The sequence below is a fragment of the Lycium barbarum genome, chromosome 3, assembly GCF_019175385.1.
Source record: "Lycium barbarum isolate Lr01 chromosome 3, ASM1917538v2, whole genome shotgun sequence".
Taxonomy (NCBI): domain Eukaryota; kingdom Viridiplantae; phylum Streptophyta; class Magnoliopsida; order Solanales; family Solanaceae; genus Lycium; species Lycium barbarum.
In genome coordinates, this window is record NC_083339.1 from 8,854,195 (window position 1) to 8,869,829 (window position 15,635).

Genomic DNA, 15,635 nt, shown 5'->3' on the forward strand with positions numbered 1-15,635 from the left:
AAATTAATCCGGCAATTTGGTACCTTCATTCCAACTCTATCTTTAATTTTCGCAATTTAATTCTAGCAATTTATTTTTCGCAATTTAATTTACGCAATTTAATTCTAGCAATTTAATTTGTTGTAATTTATTTTCTTGTGATTTATTTGATTGTGATTTAAATTATTTCTATTTAATAATGTCAAAGAGATTAAGACGTGGTGCCGGTAGTAGTAGTCGTACTGTTAGGGGTGCGCTTAATGAGGAAACATTTGTGGAAGAAACATCTAATTTAGGTATTGATGTTGGTGGAAATAATCCACTTTTAGGTCATGAGGCAATGCAACAACATTTTACCGACACTTTTAATGAAGACTTAGATGATGATGATGAAACACAACCCCCCGAAAATCCCATAGGAGATACAGGTCCTGCACAATCACATACACAAGACAAACCGCCTAGAACTCGTAAGCCAACAGCTAAAGTTTGGAAATTTATGATTAAGAATAGGGAAAACCAATCAGCTACATGTATCCTATGTGGACAAGTATTTAGTTTTAAGCAAGGAACTGGTAAGGATGGTGGAACGGGTACACTAAATGCTCATATGAGAACCAAACATATGGATGTTTGGGGAGAGCAAACGGGTTCAAATGTGGGGGGGGGGGGGATTCAAATGACGATAGACCCACGAACCGGTAGAAATTTTAAGTATGACAAGAAAAAAGAACGCGTAGAAATAGCTAAAATGGTAGCTTATGATTGTTTACCATTTTCCTTTCCCTCGGGTTTGGGGTTTGTTACTTACATTCAACGTTGTTATAACCCGTTGTTTGAGGGTATTCCTAAAAGTACTTGTAGAGCCGATGTTATAGATTTGTTTAAAAAATATAGATTTTATTTGCGCCATTTATTTAATTCTTTAAATTGTAATGTTTGTCTTACTGCTGATTTGGGTCTTAGTATTAACCATTTAGATTTTTTTGCTATTACATGTCATTGGGTTGATGACAACTGGGTTATGCAAAAAAGAATTATAGCTTTTTTATACGACGAAGGAAAAGGTCGTCACGATGGAAAAATTTTAGCCGATTCAATGTCTACTATAATGAGATTTTTTAACATTTATAGAAAAACACTTTGTATTGCTTTAGATAATGCTTCTAATAATACAAAGGCAATTGGTCTTTTAAAAAGAGAAATAAACCCTCCTCTAAGAAATATTTTTCATGTAAGATGTAGTTGTCACATTTTAAATTTAATTGTTAAAGATGGTCTTGTGCATTTTGATGATTCTGTTCAAAAAGTTAGAAATGCTGTTGCGTTTCTTTTTTGTAATGCTAATAGGGGAAGAATTAGAGATTTTAAGAATGCTTGTGTGGAAAATAACCTTAGACCTAGGAAAATTCAAGTAAAAATTGAGACTAGGTGGAACTACACTTACATTATGCTACAACAAGCATATGAGTATAAGATTCCCATACAACAAGTTCACAACAAATATAATATTGATAGTGAGGATTGGTTAACTTTTAGGCATTGGGAAGATGTTAAAGAATGTATTGAACTCTTAGAAAATTTTTATAATGCAACTCTTGCTTTTTCTAGACAATTCTATCCCACGGTAACCGAAATTTTAGCCTACTTAGCGGAAATAGCTAGAGTTTTACAAGAGTATAAATATAAACTCGATTATCAAGTGGCTATTTTTGAAATGATAATCAAATTTAAGAAGTATTTTTTTTCCCATCCCAACTTTATTTATATTGGGTTCCCTTTTAAATCCTTGTTTAAAAGTGTCTTATACTAAAAATTTGGTTAGTCAAATTTATACATTTTTAGAAATTGAAGAGGGAGTTCAACCATCTTTAGCTGAAGCCGATCTCGCTATTGATGATGAGTTTAGAAAAGTTTTTACTCATTATTCTAGTTTGGAAGAACGTGCTATACCCGTTGCTCCACGCCCTACTACTTCTCAAAGTAGCAAAAAGGGCTTGTCGGGTTTAAAAGTTTTACATTCACAACCAACTTCTTCTTCTACTGCAAACTTTGATGAATTTAACTTTTATTTAATACAGCCAAATGTGGATATCAGCCAACTGGATGAGGTGGATGTCTTAGCATGGTGGAAGAAGTACAAGGCAAGCTATCTGGTACTTTCAAGAATGGCTCGAGATTTCCTTACGGTTCAAGTATCAACCGTGGCTTCGGAGAGCGCATTTAGCCAAGGAAGACAGCAAATTGGAGACCATAGACATTCATTATCCGGCTTTAGCTTGCAAGTACTAGTGTGCATTCGAGATTGGATTAGATCGGAGCGACGCAACCAAAACTCAGAAGCGGAGGAAGGCGAAGAGGAAGAAATTGAAGATTTGATAGCTAGTGGACCGGACCAAATGGAAGACTTTGAAGATATTTCCATGACCGAATATGATGTGGGGGAAATTAACGAAATGGTTCAAAATTGGTGATTTTATTATTCTACTATTTTTGTACAACTCATGTATTATTTGCAAGTTAAAAAAAAATACAACTTGCAAATAAATGTTATCCAAGAATGAATAAAATATATGGCTCATTGAGCTTTCTTCTATTTACTTGTGTTCATATTTTTACTTTTATTAAGTTAGGAATATACCTAAAATATACTAAGAATATACTTATAAGTATATTAAGTTATATAGTATATATATTAAGTTATACACATATATAAGTATATATAGTATATAAGTATATATTATATATAAATATATATAGTATATATATTAAGTTATACATATATTTAGTATATATATTAAGTTATACATATATATATATAGTACATATATATAAGTATATATAGTATATAGTACATATATATAAGTATAGTACATATATATACATATATATAGTATATATATATTAAGTTATACATATATTTAGAGCCCGTTTGGATTAGCTTACAGCTTAAAGCTGTTTGCAGCTTATAAGCTGAAAAAAATAAGTTGGGGTAGTCCAACTTATTGTTTTTGGCTTATAAGCTGAAAACAGCTTATAAGCTGCTTTAGATAAACTAAGTCAAATGAGTCCAATTATTTTTTTGAGCTTATTTTAAGCATAAAATGACTTTAAGCTGGCTAGCCAAACACTCAAAAAAGCTGAAAACAGCTTATAAGCTAACTTATAAGCCAATCCAAACGGGCTCTTAGTATATATATATTAAGTTATACATATATATAGTATATATATTAATTTATACATATATATAAGTATATATAGGTATATATAGTAAGTTATACATATATATAAGTATATGTAAGTTATATATATATATATATGTATACGAAAAACATTATTCTGTATTGCTGACTTGTTGTCAGACTGTTAGTCAGTAAATATTTACACTTTAATTATAAATTTGTATAACATATGTAAATATACCTACAATATACTAATAAATACTAATATATATATATATATATATATATATATATATATATATATATATATATATATATATATATATATATATATATAATACAAAAACAAAAACAAAAAAAGATTTTAACTACTCCAAACCGGACCGGTTCCGGTTTGGAGTTTAAAACCGGTTAACCGGAACCGACCGGTTTCTTAACCGGTTACCGGTCCGGTTCCGGTTGGAACCGGTTAACAGGTTTACTGTTATGATACGCAATTGCACTGCATGCAGCTTGCAGATTACTTTCTCAATCTCAATTTATGTGGCATCATTTAACTAGGTATGAAGTTCAAGAAAGAAAGGAAGAATTTTAAAATTTGTGATCCAAAACAAACCTTAGATAAATGTGTAGCTATAAATCATGTCATGAAGTTAAATTGTTTCATATATATATATATATATATATATATATATATATATATAATTCTTTTTAGGACAAACTACAAAAGGAAAGCGTGTCACATAAATTAGGACATAGAGAATATTTCGTAGGCATAGGTGGGAAAGGTTTACTTTTGGCTAGGAGTAAAACGACTCCCTCCGATCCGTTCTACTTTACTAGTTTGACACAATCAGCACAATAAAAAAATGAAAAGTTTTAAAAGTTTGGTTTAAAATACATGATAATAGTTGTATTGACTATAAAAAATTTAAAACTTGTGATCTTAAACATATCATATATAACAGTTGTATACTTATAAAAGCTTTTGATTAAGAAATATAAAAAATCTTTTTTGTTTTAAAACAGATTAACAAGAAAATAATGTCAAACACTCAAAAGTGGTACACGAAAATATATACTAGTAAGCGGTCATTTTTTTTGGTAAGATTTGCCTGTCCAATAATATAATATTAAAAAAAAAAATGTATGTATCCTCTATGGCTTCTTTGCTTTAGCCAACAAAACATGGCTGTAGGAATATTAAAACTGAATCGGTATAATTTACCCAATTTATGCTATGCTGCATCTGAAAACCATTGTGTAGTCTGGGACGGAGCCAGCATACGATTTGCGGGTTCGGCCGAACCCGGTAACTTTGTTCAAATCTGTAGTTGTCTTGAAAAATTCATTAAATATGTATAAATTTTTACTTTAGAACTCAGTAACTTAAACGAATTAGAATCTCACACCCACAAGGTGTAGATCAATAGATATCAGATAGAAAAATATTATGATCGCCACTTGACATGTATATCGACCTAATAAAACGTGCTTTAACTCAATCATGATTAATTAAAACTCATTGTCACCTTTATATTTTCACCAACCATGGTGTGAATAAGTTTTTTCATTATCCATATGTCAGACTTGAGTAGTTGCATTCATCCCTGTAAATAAATATAAGGTTTGAAATGCACCATTATATCTCTGAGTCTGACCCTACGCATGAAATAAATCAAAGTTTTCATACATTCATCTAATAGCGGAGTTGGGATTTTACATAAGGAGATTAAAAAGTGCCACATTTGGAATCTGAACTTGTAACCGAACACAATTTTTTTTTCGTGAACTCTCTTTATAACTTTACAAGGTCAAATATCAAGAAAAATTCAACAGCTTAATATAATTCAAACAATTACTCATAATTTTTATTCTATTTAAACGATACTTAATTTTTCAGCGAAAACAATTCAGTTGAATCCCGCTTTTCTAAGCTAGCTCCGCCACTACATCCATTCGGTCGGTGCCCACAAGGTCCACAAAGAAAAATTATTGGAAAATATGTGGTAACAGCCTCGTAAGAATAGTGACACATGCATTTATGAATTTTGAGCTTACGTGATATGAAAGAAGAGTTTTTTATGAATGACATTAAATATAAGTTGATATATGAAGCTATCATATTATTATGAGCCTGGATGGACCTAAAATGCATCTGCGGTCACAGAATTTTATTTGTGGTCTTTACTTTGAGACAAAAAAAAAACTTATAAAAAAGTCAAATTTTGAAGAAAAGGCCATATAAAAAGTCCTATTTTGGAGAAACTTCCTGTCTTTTTCAAAAAACTTTAACGAATGTTCTCTAATTTTGGAGTACGTATCTTTCTCCATTTGCAATTACTTGTCAATTCAAGTTAACCATGAACTTTTCTCCAACTCTCTCTTTCATAACTTTTTTCCTTAACGAAGTATGTTTTCGTTTCAATTTATGTGACATAATTTAAATCGACACAAAATTTAAAAATGAAACGATTTTTTTTAAAGTTTGTGATTATAAATATCTTGTAACAGTACTTATGTACAATTTTTTTGAAACTTGTGATTTAAACATGCCATAGCATTAAGTGTGACTATAAAAGAATCTCATTAAAGGTGAAATGAGAAGTGTAAAGTTAATTATATTCTGTTGGCACTAGCACGTCTGAGTTTTGATGATTCACTAAATGAACAAAAGCATGTGAACCAGTTTAGAGGCAGGTACAAAAAGCAAGAAGCACAGGGTGATTAGAACAGGTCCACACACATGTTCTCACAGATACAGATGCGGACAAAATAAAGGAGATGAAGATGACTTAGTCACGGAGCAATTCATTTGAAGAATAGACAGGGGCGGCTCAAGAGAGCTGGTGGCCTAAAGCTGGAATTTAAAAGGAGGCCTTATATTTATTTAGAAAAATTTCAATATAGTTTATTTGTTATTTATTCTTATAGCTTGTTTAAAGTGTATTTTTTTTTTCAATTGACGATATAGTCAATTCGTGTAATTTTTCATGTGACATTAACTGAATCACAAGTTTTATATTTTGTGTTACGATCATTTCATCAATTTAGTTTTTTTTTAGTTCAAGCGATTGTTACAAAAAACTTTTCAAAATTATTCTATAAGCAATGGAAACATTTAAAAATAGAAGTAAGACTTCAGGCCAATAAGAGTATCATCTTCGACATATAAATATTTTCGTATCACTTTAACTATAAAAATAGATTAAAACTGTCAGTGACTATTATGCCTTAAAAAATATTTAAGGACTTTATAATGTCTTTTCTATTCTAATTGAATTAAACCATATTACAAAGTAGGAAGTAATTATAAATTTAATTGACTACAACTTCTAACTGTAATTACATCAATCATATTTCTATAAAGTAGCATAAACTTTGAATATATATGTAATAATTGATAAATAATTGCCAGTAAAATTATCCAGAAAATTATTTATCACTAATAATAAATATATATTTTTTTTAAAATCATATATATAATACAAATTATTTTGGGGCCCTAATATATTTGGGGCCTAAAGCCACTGCTTTGGTGGCTTTAGGCTTCAGCCGGCGCTGAGAATAGAACAAGCATGAAAACATCAAAAAGTCATCAGGTGCAATGATTGAATGAATCAGGAGAGAAGAGATCATGAGGAGAAAAGGTGAAGATGACTCAGAAGTATTTTGTTCGAATAAAGAGAGTCGTAGACAAAGCACATGAACCAGTTCTGCAAACATGTTCCAACACAGGGCAAGAACATGATCAAAGTCACAGAGCTAGACAAGGCTGAAGACATGATTGAATAAATCTGAATAAAGAGAATACAAACACAGAACAAAAAGCTTGATGCTATGAAACAGGTCTGTCAATATGTTCCATCATCCATCACAAAAGCAGGCTTAAGATACAGTCAGAGGAATGAACGAGAAGGGGATGATGAAACAGGTTCGTGAACATGTTCCATCTCAGATAGTGCAAAGATTCAGAGTCGGACGAACCAGGTGGATGAAACAGGTTCGTGAACATGTTCCAGCGCAAGTCCTACAACAACTAGGATTTGCAGTTTTATGGTAAAGACTTGGCGGTCAAGATTATAAGATTAATTATCATAATTAAACAAGGTTCTTCAGGACTCCTACAAGGACAATGCAGTTGATCCAAAATGCAAGAATCTCAATTCAACACAAACCCTATTATATCTCATGGCCCTACTCGAAGAATCTTTTGTGTTTGCCGACTTCTTATGCACTCAATGCTAAATATATCCAAGTCTTACCAAGAAGAAGGTTGACGCACCCACAAAGAGAGATTTCAGAATATTGAGCGGTCAACGAAGATATCTCGAATATTCAAAATCTAGGCATGCGTCCCTAGTATGAGAAGACGATTGAAGAAGCTGTAAAATAGAGTTTATGTTTTACAGTTCTTGAGTCTAGAAAACTTTGATTAGGTTGTTTATCGAGTTGTATGTTTATCCGCTCTATTAGAAGCGTTACAGTTAGATACAAAACGTTGTAAATTCAACTTCAAGTTGGAGGTCAACTTGAAGGTTGCTTGCTAGTCAGAGTTTGATTAGTAAGAAAGGGATTAGAGGTTAGTTCCTAGGTTGCAGAGGTTCACTATTGTAGTGGAGTTTTGGGGAAAATCCTACAGAGGTGTAGGTCATGGTTTTTATCGCCGTTATGAGCCGGGTAATTTCCACGTAAAATTCATCTGTTCTTTACTTACATGTTGTTTATATTTTGCAAGACGCTAGCATAGAATAGATAAAGTAACGTATTCCATCCTTAAGCGAAAATTGAATATTGCATAGGATAGGAAGTAGGTCGTGCAACCCAATGTATTCAAATATAGAAATGTGTCATTATTTTTTCAAAACAGGCTACTAAGGAAATGTTATAACATAAAATTGGAACGAAGCAAGTATACAACACTACCTAGCTACTGATAAAAACTCAAAATTTAATCCGTCAATATATGTTTTTTTGTGGTTTCACCAAGCGAAACTAAAATGGGGCAATCTTTAGAAAGATGAATACTAAAACTGGATACATTTGAACCTGAAAACCACTAGTATAATATTCATTTGCATCTATCAATTTTCAAAATTTCCCAAATAATCTGATCGAAATTATCACTGATTTAGTCCCAATCATAAGGTCAAGAACCTTTTGACAATTTTCCATTATACAGATAGCAACTATACATGAACAAAGCAAACAAATACTCCCTCCATTTCAAATTATTTCTATTTTTTTTGTTTTACCCACTCCTTTAGAAATATTAATTAGGAAGGGTATTTGACTACTTTACCATTAATCTAAGCTATAATCTCTCTCCATTAAATGTTTACTCTATTTATGTTTCATCTCCATTAACGATAAAATTCTACTAAGGAAAATATAATTAATTGTGTCTTAAACTTCTAAAGCAACAAATACTCCATCCGTCTCAAATTATCACTCGTGTTTTTTTTTTTTTTTGTTTTACTTGCCCCTTGATAAATACTCCCTCCGTCCCAAAATAAGTGTCACCCCAGCAAAAATCACACCCATTAAGAAATTAATAAATATAATGCGGAGTTTACTAAACTACCCCTATTTATTTGATGTTTTTTTTTTAACATTAAGCAATATTAAAGATGGCTGCTTTTTTAATACTAAGGACATAGTTGGAAACTCTTGCGAATTCTTGTTTTGAATTTCTAAGGCGACACTTATTTTGGGACAAAATCTTTTTGCTATGGTGACACTTATTTTGGGATGGAGGGAGTATTTATTAGGAGGGGTATTTGACTAACTTTACCCTTAGTTAGTTATGTCTATATTATAATCTCTCTTCATTAAATGTTACTCTATTTATGTGTCATCTACATTAATTATAGAATTCTACAAAGGATAAAATAGGTAAAAATAATTAATTGTCTTGAACTTGTAAAATGACAAATAATTTGAGACAACTATTTTTAATAACCACGACAAATAATTTGAGACAGAGAGAGCAAACTAAGACAACTATTTTTAACAACCACGACAGATAATTTGAGACGGAAGGAGTATAAATCAATACAGTTATGACAAATACTAGCCACAATTTTGGCATTTTGCACCTGTACTTTACTCCCTCCGTCTCATATTACTTGTCCAATTTCCCTTTACAAGCCCTTTAAAAAAATCATTAATAAAAGTGTACTTTTACAACATTACCCTTAAGATCTTTGCAATAGCTTTTGTGCGGCCTTGTCGGTCTTCGTTTAGATGTGTATCTACTTCTATGGTGGCCTTGTCGGTTGTATTTTGGTGTACAGTTCCCATGATGGCCTTGTCGACTTTAGTTTTTGGGCCTTTTCTGTGTGCATGTTGTGTCAAAATTGTGCTCTATTAATCAATATTAGTTATTTTTAAAAACAATTAATGCTAAGGTCAAAATAGAAAAAAATTAATTAACTCTATCTTGATTTTGTGAATGGACAAATAATTTGGGACGGATATTTTTAATAATGTGGACAATTAATATGGGACGGAGGGAGTACAATAAATATACATTTGTTTTCACCTCATTCAATATTTCGTCTTGATCAATCAATCTGTGATAGGACCTTGAAAGTGTCACACCTTGATTAAAGAGTTCTCCTACTTTAAAGTCAGTCAACTAATAAATGTACTCAATGAATTTCAATTATAGTTGCTACACAACTTGTGCAAATTTAAGAAATTCAGTAACTACTAGCTATGTCTCTGATTTAAGCCAAAAGAAAGCTAGCTAACGTTAAGATTCAGTCTCCACAGTATATAGACGATTCTGTAATAAGAAGTCAATTCAATAGAAATTTTCCTATGGATAATATTTACTAATTCAATTTACGTGACATCATTTGATTCATTATAAAATTCAATATTAAAAGAAAGACTCTAAACTTTGTGGTCTAAAACAAGTTAGAAATATTTGAGTGTCTCGTTAAGGGTAAAATAAAAATAAAATAAAATATTAAGGTTATATTTTTCCTAAATACAAAAATATGACATTCATAGAATTCATTTTGTCCTAATTTATGCGGCACACTTTTCTTTTTTGTTTATCATAAAAAGAATGATACATTTTATTTAGAAACAATTTAACTCAAAAATTCCTTATTACCTTAATGAATTAATGATTTATATATACGTAAGAAAATTAACATATTAAACCAAGATCCAACATGCTATTAGGACACAAAAATAATGCAGATTAGCAAGAATGATTGTATACCTGCTTGAGCCACGTCGCGGATTGATTGTCATCTCTCCTTTCACAGTATGGCGACATTAATAGACAGCTACCACGCACACAATAGATATTATGAAGCTATTTTGCTGGTGTGTTCATATAAAGACTAGATCATGGGACCTAGTTGCAACTAATGAAGTCTGATGGCTCTCACATTACGGGCCTCATCAAGTTTAGCCTACACTATTTACCCCACATTAGACCACCAAACACATAAAGTGCACGATGAATATAATTGAGTTTACATTTATAAACTATTAACAAACCCAGATGTTACGTTTAAGATATCAATCGCCGCGGCGGAGGGGGAGTTTTGGGGGGGGGGGGGGGGGGGGGGGGAGTGTAGTGCCGGAACGTCACGCTTAAGAGATAAGCCCATTGTTATTACACTATATATAGCCATACTAATTAATGTTTGTAAAAGATTTCAGGGGATACCTTATTTGGACATATTGATTAACTTTGTACTCATTTTTAAAACTTGTTTATATGTGTACCTACTTCCGAACAACTTCAGGCATATAGTGTCTGAAGTTACATATGACCAATGGCGGATGTAGCATTCTATATGGGGGTTCAATTGAACCCTTAACTTTCGATGTGGAGTATAAATTTGTATGTTAAAAATTAGTAAAATTGCAATAAATAGTAGGCATGAACCCATAACTTTAAAACATAATGGATTCAAGCTAAATCTTAAAAGATTGAACCCATAAAATTTAAATCCTGGATCCGCCTCGGCATATGACTGAAGTTCAAGGCAAAAAAAAAAAAAAATCAGCCATATAAAATTTCATACACCTTCAACCCGAAGGTTGTGGGTTTGAGTCACCAAGGAAGCAAAAAGGGGAAGCTCCTGGGGAGGGGTTAAAAAAAAAAATCCATACACCACGTGTCAGAAGTTATTCCGGATAGACTAGAGATTTTTATGCATGACAAATATACTTAAATGGTGATCTCAAAATCAAATATCGGTACACTTCAGCCCATATTTTTTAAGGCATGTTTTGGAGACAAAAAAATCATCCCCCCGAACTTAATTTATTCCCGTCCATTATTTTTTTCCTAATACGGGTGTACAAAATTAAGCATCAGTATTTGATCACTCGATTCTTTGGAGATTCTTATTTCGATCACCTTTTTCTTACTTAAAATTGTGAACAAATGATCGTCACTGTTTGAAGGTAATAATACAAAGAAGTATTCAGTCGTATTTATCTTGATAAAATAATTATCTCTAATTCAGTTATCCGTAAACGTGTAAGGGAGGTTTTACGCTATAAAAAGCTTAGTACGGAAAGTTTTATTGCTTTCTTTATCGTAGAATTTTTTTATTTTTAAAACTTGAACCCAAAATCTCTAACCATAAATTAAAAGCTTTTACTCCTATCATTCTATCACAAGGGTTCTCATCCTATCAATTCTCATAGTAGCTCGCAAATAGAAAAAAATCATATATTCATATAAGTCGTATAGCAAGACTTTAGGAGCACGGTTTTTTATTTGCTTTAACTACAACTTGCTAATTACGACTAATCAAAACCCCATATCTATTTTTTTTATTTTTTGCTTTCTTATTATTATACTTTTAGTACGAGAAATGCATATCGGGTACAAGAGATTTTGCCACAATTATAATTTTGGAGAGTAAACTAGAAATATCTTACTTGAAACAAATGAATTATATACCTATATGTGTGTGTTGGGGGGTGGGGGAGGGGGGCTATCATAAGATCGGCACAAATTAAAGGTCTAAAGTTGATCGGCACAAATTAAAAATGATCAACTAATTAAGGTCTAAAATTAATTGGGCCTAAGACACCCATAAAGTATATATGTGGTTTATGTGTAGATGTCCTGATGTAATATCTAATTTAATGATGGACTAAATTAAAATTACATAAACCATGAGCAATAATTATAAATAAGATTATTGTCTCATGTTAGAAAACTTGAGAGCTGCTATTACGTCCCGCAAGACGAAAGATTTCATTATTTCTCATGAAATTTAGGTACGCTTCCTTATCTAACTTTATTTTTCTACGTGATTTGACATGATGGATGCGGGAAGTTATACGATGATTTTCATCTTAAATATTTGTCCCAACAGTTTTTGATCGAGAGCATTTTATTCCTAAAGTAAAATTTATCAACACAAATTCAAAGTAATCGAGACCCTACAATGAATACTAGAAGCTTGTGGGAAGCCCAAACGAAGAAGAAGAAGAAGAAATGATCCCAGCCAGCTCGATCAAGATGCAAGCAAAGAGAAACCAACTCGTAATGAAAACATCAAATAATGTGCTTCTATCTAATTAACAAATAAAGTTTGACTGAGATAAAATAAAATTAACCAAGAGATTGGACATCACCACGATAAAAATAAAATGAAATTAGATGGAGGGCAATAGCACCAATCAAACATAATATTGAACAGTGCATGTGTTTAACCTTAAAATGGAAAACAATTAAATTTATGCGTGATGCTAAAGATATGTGGCTAAATTCAATTCAAGATTAGATGGCGAGATATATCAATAAATGAACAGAGAAGCAGATCTGACCAACTGTTAAGTGCGTCTGACCTCGGGTATAGAAATCGAGGTCGATACCCTTTGTTACGAACTTACACGAAGTATAATAAAAATGAACTTAAGAACATATGGGAATGGATTTAATAGGATTCTTATGATTGTTGATGTAAACTATTTCTCTCCTTGCTATTGCCAACCCTTTCATGAATGATAACCTCCTCTTCATATAGTAGAGGAGTTTCAACCCTAGTACAATTCTAAATAAAGCAAGTAAATCTGGTGACAGCTGTATTGCCGAGATCGACGCCGAAATATCCGGTTGAGGACGGATATTTTGGTCTCCCGCTGATGGCAGTCAATCGCCCTTCCTTCATCGCCTCATCCCGGCCGAACTCGAAGCCTCGTTCCCGGTGAGACGGTCGTACCGTGACCGAGCATAACCATAATAACGGGAAATCGAGCGTACCTGTACCCTCGGTTTTGCCCGTATACAGCATGATTAACGGCTTCCATAAGAATCTTTCACAAAATTTCCAACTAATACTAATATTAACAACTAATCCGAATGGTTTCTTTCTCTACTTAATAAATGGAAAAATACATCATTTAGAAACCAAAACCTGTTTTAAAAATAATTTGGATCAGTATTACTCTATTAGGGCTGTGGACCCCAACTACGATGTCATGGAAAATGTAAGCACAGGATTCACATGAAATCGCTTACCTCATCTTTTTACCAGCTTGCTTATCAGCCACAATTCTAGTTATTTATTGACATTTTCTTTGGTTTCTTTCTAATTTATTTACTTTTCTAAAATGGGATTTTTCAAAGGCATTAGGATACGCCAGTTTCCATATTAAAGACCAGAGAAATAAAAAGTCTGTCTGCTGTTGCTTAATATAGTAATGTAATTGAAGTCAGGCCTGACTCAGATATATGATGGCTCCTCTTAATAAGTTTTAAAACGTGTCTCTTTTATCATATCACGCCATCTCAAAAAAAGTTCAAAAATATCTATGTCACTAAAAGCTGTTTTCAACTTTTCATGCGTACATTTTCTAGAATGGGAAGAAAAAGAAAGCAAGAGGAGAAATAGGGTTATTCATTTCCTTTTTCATTTATTATTTTGGATTAGGGGTTAGGAAAAGGGGTTCAGGGTACAATTCATAATTTGAAAAAGTTTGGAGGTTTAAAATTATACACTTAAGTCACTTTCACTTTTCTTAAAATATACAAAAGCTCATCTCTCTATTCTCCTAAAATGTGCATAAGTCCCCTTCTCTCTCTTCAGTGACGGCACATATTCTCACTATCTTCTCTATCAAGAGCTCAATTTCTCCGGTTGATTCTTCTTCTCTCAAGAGCCCAAAAGCCCAAAACAAGTCTATTATTGAGGCTATTAATCATATACTTTTTCTGTAGTACTTTTTCTTTACGAGATTCAAACTATTTAAATTTTAATCAATATTTTAAAATGTGTTTTTTTATCATGTTGGCAAGAATTGCAACTTATTTTGTATAGTTTTTAAATATTCAAATTTTAATTTCAAAATGTTAAGTTAATTTAATTCAATTTAGTTTCAAAGACTAGTCATTGAGATAATATCATTTTTTAACTTTAACTTATTGATAAATTCTGATTTTGGTCCTTGTGATATATTTCAACATATTTATCCTTCAATGAATTAAAATGGCTATATTTTTGGTCCCTTTATGAGGGAAGCATGTCATGTTTGGTCTATATTTAATAGTATATTACCCTCAAATATGAAGTAATAGGAGAAGCTTAAGTATAACACATGAGTAAATAAATGGTGAAACATTTAATAATTCTGAAAATCTGTGAACATTCACAAGCAAAGGGATAAAAAGTGCACATTTCAGGTGATTGAAGGTTAAACATGCTTAGGCATATATCACAAAGACTAAATCTAAAACTTACCAATAGCTGAGGGATCAAAAATATTATTCACCTTTAGTCAAATTCTAATAAAAAAAATGAAAAGTGTCACATAAGTTGGGATGAAAAGAGCTATCCATTAAGGATAACAAGAAGCTTAAAATTAATTATATTTAAAATAAAATGTACTCCCCCTTCTAATTTAAATGAATTTCTGGCACTTTTTATAGTCTAAAATGAATGATTTTTTCAAATTTTAAAGATATACATTAATTAATTTTTTCTAAAATTACCATTCTATTTAATGGGTCTTCTAAATATCGCAACCTTTTTTTTTGGCTACAAGCACTACAATCGAGTCCCCGGCGCCGGTGATATCACTTCGATTCGCTTGGTTGATTCTTATTCTTCTCTGCAAACTCGACGGCAAAGCGAAGCACTACAAGGACGTTTCCCTCGCGTATATCTTCTTAGCCAACAATCTCCAATACGTAGCCGTAAAGGTCTGTTCGTCGAATCTCAAGTACTTGCTAGGTGAAAATTGGATATCGAAACATGAGGAAAAGGTCAAACAATTTGCGTCAAACTACGAACGGCTAGGATGGAGCCACGTCATCGAGTCGCTACCGCGAGAATCAAATGCTACAATGACTCCACAACAAGTGAAGGAGATTTTCAAGAGATTCAATTTATCGTTCGAGCAAGCTCACCGGAAGCCTTCCGTGTGCGTCGTAGTTGATGGTAAACTCCACGATTTGAAAGTGTCAATTGCAAGTAAAATAGT